A 3,519-nucleotide genomic window follows, 5' to 3' on the forward strand; every position below is an offset into this window, starting at 1 on the left:
AAGTCACATCTCACTACAAAAAACTAGTCCTATAGTGGCGTTTGTGAAACGCCACTATAGGTACTAAAAACGCCACTATAGGCCCATTTTGGCTATAGTGGCATTTGCTATAGTGGCGTTTACAAACGCCACTATTGTACCGCTATTATAGACCTATAATGGCGTTTTACAAAAACGCCACTATAGGACCACCTACAAACGCCACTATAGACCAATTTTTATTTTTTTATTTTTTAAAAAAATTAGTCTATAGTGGCATTTGTAAACGCCACTATAAGTATAAAGTGACGGAACAATAGTGGCGTTCTTGAAACGCCACTATAGCCAAACCACCACCAAAAAAAATTTTGATTACCAAAAAATTAATTTTTGGTAATCAAAAGAATTTTTTTTACGTGAAAAAGTTTTTTTTTTAATTGAATTAAGATTGTAATTAAATTAATATTACAATTTTAATTAAATTAAATGATACAAAATGAAACAAAATACGTTCAGCAAATTACAAATCCAAATCTAAAAAAATACAAATTCAAAAAAATACAAAATACAAACACTATAGTCCAAAATAATAATTTAAAAAAAAAAAAAACACTAAAGCTGTGAGAGGTCAACCACTTAGAAATAACGATATATTTTTTATTCTTTTCTTATTATTTTCTTTAGTCCATGCCATTAAAATGATTCTTTTTTGGCCAGGGAAGAAACTTTTTCACCCAAATATGTGGCAAAGTGAAATGCATGAAATGAAACATACCCAATGGCATGAAACAAACGTAGTATTTTGATATTTCTAAACAAACGTAATATTTTCAAATTTCTAATTCCATGTTTTCTATATATTCTTGACATATATACCATATTTTGTATCAATTGAATGCTATTTACTTTTTACTCATAAACTCATGTTCACACACAATTTTAAATAATAAAAAACTGAAATTGAAATATTTTATAGATGAGATAATTATCAGTATTTGATAGTAGATATTTATATTTTAAAAACATATAACGCATAATGAGAAAATTTATTTTCAATGGTAGATTTATCATGAAACACATTTAATAGAAAGTTATTGATCATTGATAAAAGTTACATATGTTGTAACTTGAACCAAACTATATTTATATACAATCAAATTATAGGTGGTGGTGCATCTCTTTATAGTATTATACTATACAATAACTTTTTATTAAATTAATATTTTGAAACTCTCATTATTGGATTTTTTTTTTCTTTTCTTAACATACACCAAAAAAAAAAAATAAAAAAATAAAAAATTTGTGTCAATCAGATGTCATTTACTATATAATTCATATAATCAAAAAACTGTTGTCTTTTGTCTTTTCTCTTTAGGTACTAAATAAAGTATGGAAAAAAAAAGTGACAAAATATTTTTATTCTAATGTAAGCAATACGACCATTCAAGTAGGGGTGGAAACAGCACAAAATATATTTTACCTTCATAAAAACAGCATCTGCAGGAGGAATTGCCTCAAAACGTCCCCTCTAACATATTTCAAGTTCTTACTTCCTTGAAAGTCAGCAACTACGTGTGGGAGATCAGAAATGACTCCAGTCCTCAACAAATGACTCCAGTCCTTCAAACACCCCCTTACACTTGTCAACCACCACGTTCATGACTAAGCGTGCATCGCTAGCCATAGCCTCACTGAAAAAATTAGCAAATTTTAGTTCATGCCCCCCCATAATACCAAATTGTCTTCCCATGCGCTGTGCCAAATGGTGTAAGATCCTCATTTTGGAACCAAGTGGTCAAATAATCCACGGCGTTGTCAACATTGGATCAATCATGGCTAGTAAGAAAGGTGTGATACTCAAGGGATTGTCCTTAAGGAGGAGCCTAGAAGGTTCAATCAGTACATATGCTTCTTCTTGGTCATTTTCACTAGTGTTTTTTGGATCAAAGAAGCCAGAGTGGATCAAAATGCGCATGAGGCCGTTGACATGGGGAGATTTTGTAGGGTGGATTGGTAGTGCAGTGATGAGCACAGAGAGAGTCATGGGTTTGCCATGGTTGTGGATGATATCTGGTATACCTAGTTCAATTGCACATTTAAGGGACATAGAATTTACGAAGTTGAAAATGTGGTTCCATATGTGGGCTTGTGCATCAAGTAACTCAGTAGCATTTTCACCTGGGACCAATTTGAAACTAAGTTGTCTAATGCCACTCATTTTGTTTTTCTAAATACCAACTCTTTAGAACATTGTGCTCTATATATAGGGAAATTGTACGGAAACATTGTAATTGTAATTTGCAAACATGCAACTACCGTTTAAGGATCGGTCAAAAGAAAAGATTCGGAAATTTTTTAAGTTATAATTGAGACAGAAACGAAAAATAATGGTCCCATGATGTCTTGTATGATTTCTTTTGTTAAATGATAGATAGCCTCCCATTCAGCATTAGAAAAAAAAATTAAATTATTTCATCTTTGCATTATATACATACATATATATATATATATATCTGTGAGTGTGTCACATGATTCAATTTAGAGAAGGAATTTTAAATAATGTTGTTCCGTTAGAAATAATCTCAAATTTTAATTTAGATTTGGTTTTATTGGGTTTCATTAATTTTAAAGTATGGGATTTTTATTTTTTAACATTAAAAATAATTGAATCTTCCTTATCCATGAAAGAATATAATCGCAGCCGTATAATTAGGTATTACTGTCAACGATAAAACAGCTTTTGTCCAATACTTTGTTTGGTTGTGAGATGGAAAAGTGGGAGATAGGAAAAATTTAATTTTCCTTCATGTATGTTTGTTTGGAGGTGGAAAAATGTAAGGATAAAAAACTCTTTTGTTTAGTTGAGAAGAAAAATGAGAAGATAAAAAATGTAGTTTATATAAATTTATTTTCACACCCCAATTAGATTTTAAGAAAAAAAGTAACACTTTATATTTTTGTTAAAAAATTGTGTATAAATAGACACTTCATTAGAAAGAAGAAAAAAAAAAAGGAAAAAGATGCAGACAAAAACCCAATTCAAATGAGGGGAAAAAAAAAAAAACCAATGAGAAGCAACAAAAGAAAAAGACAAGCATAAAGAAAAAATGATAACCAAAAAAAAAAAAAAAGTTGTTAGGCGGGCATTTTTGTCTAAAGGCTTTGTTCCCTTCATCTGATTTGTTTATGATATGTGTTTGGAGAAAAACTCTTGAACCACACCAAAATCACATCCTTTTTCCACTCTAAACCAAACTCTTGGCACGTGGAAATCTGTAAGCTTGTGGCTCAAGATGTCTTGTATTATTGATTTTGCTTGATGATAGATAATGTCCTATTCAGCAAAATAAATAAATATAATTAAATAATTTCATCTTTGAAGGAATTATAGGTAATGTGGTTTTGTTAGAAATTATCTTAAATTTGGATTTGGATTTGGTTTTATTATTGGGTTTCCTTCACTTGGAATTAAAGGATTTTTAATTTTTAATGTTAAAAAATAATTGAGTATTTCTTATCCATTAAAGAATATAATCGAAG

At 29.8% G+C, this 3,519-nt stretch overlaps 1 pseudogene; it reads right to left on the bottom strand.

The window, feature by feature from the left end:
* Window positions 1–591: 591 nt before the first annotated feature.
* LOC112029896 (probable O-methyltransferase 3) lies at window positions 592–2,197 on the bottom strand (annotated as a pseudogene).
* Between the last annotated feature and the right edge of the window lie 1,322 nt (window positions 2,198–3,519).

This window comes from Quercus suber, unplaced genomic scaffold (assembly GCF_002906115.3).
Source record: "Quercus suber isolate HL8 unplaced genomic scaffold, Cork oak 2.0 scaffold_674, whole genome shotgun sequence".
Taxonomy (NCBI): Eukaryota; Viridiplantae; Streptophyta; class Magnoliopsida; order Fagales; family Fagaceae; genus Quercus; species Quercus suber.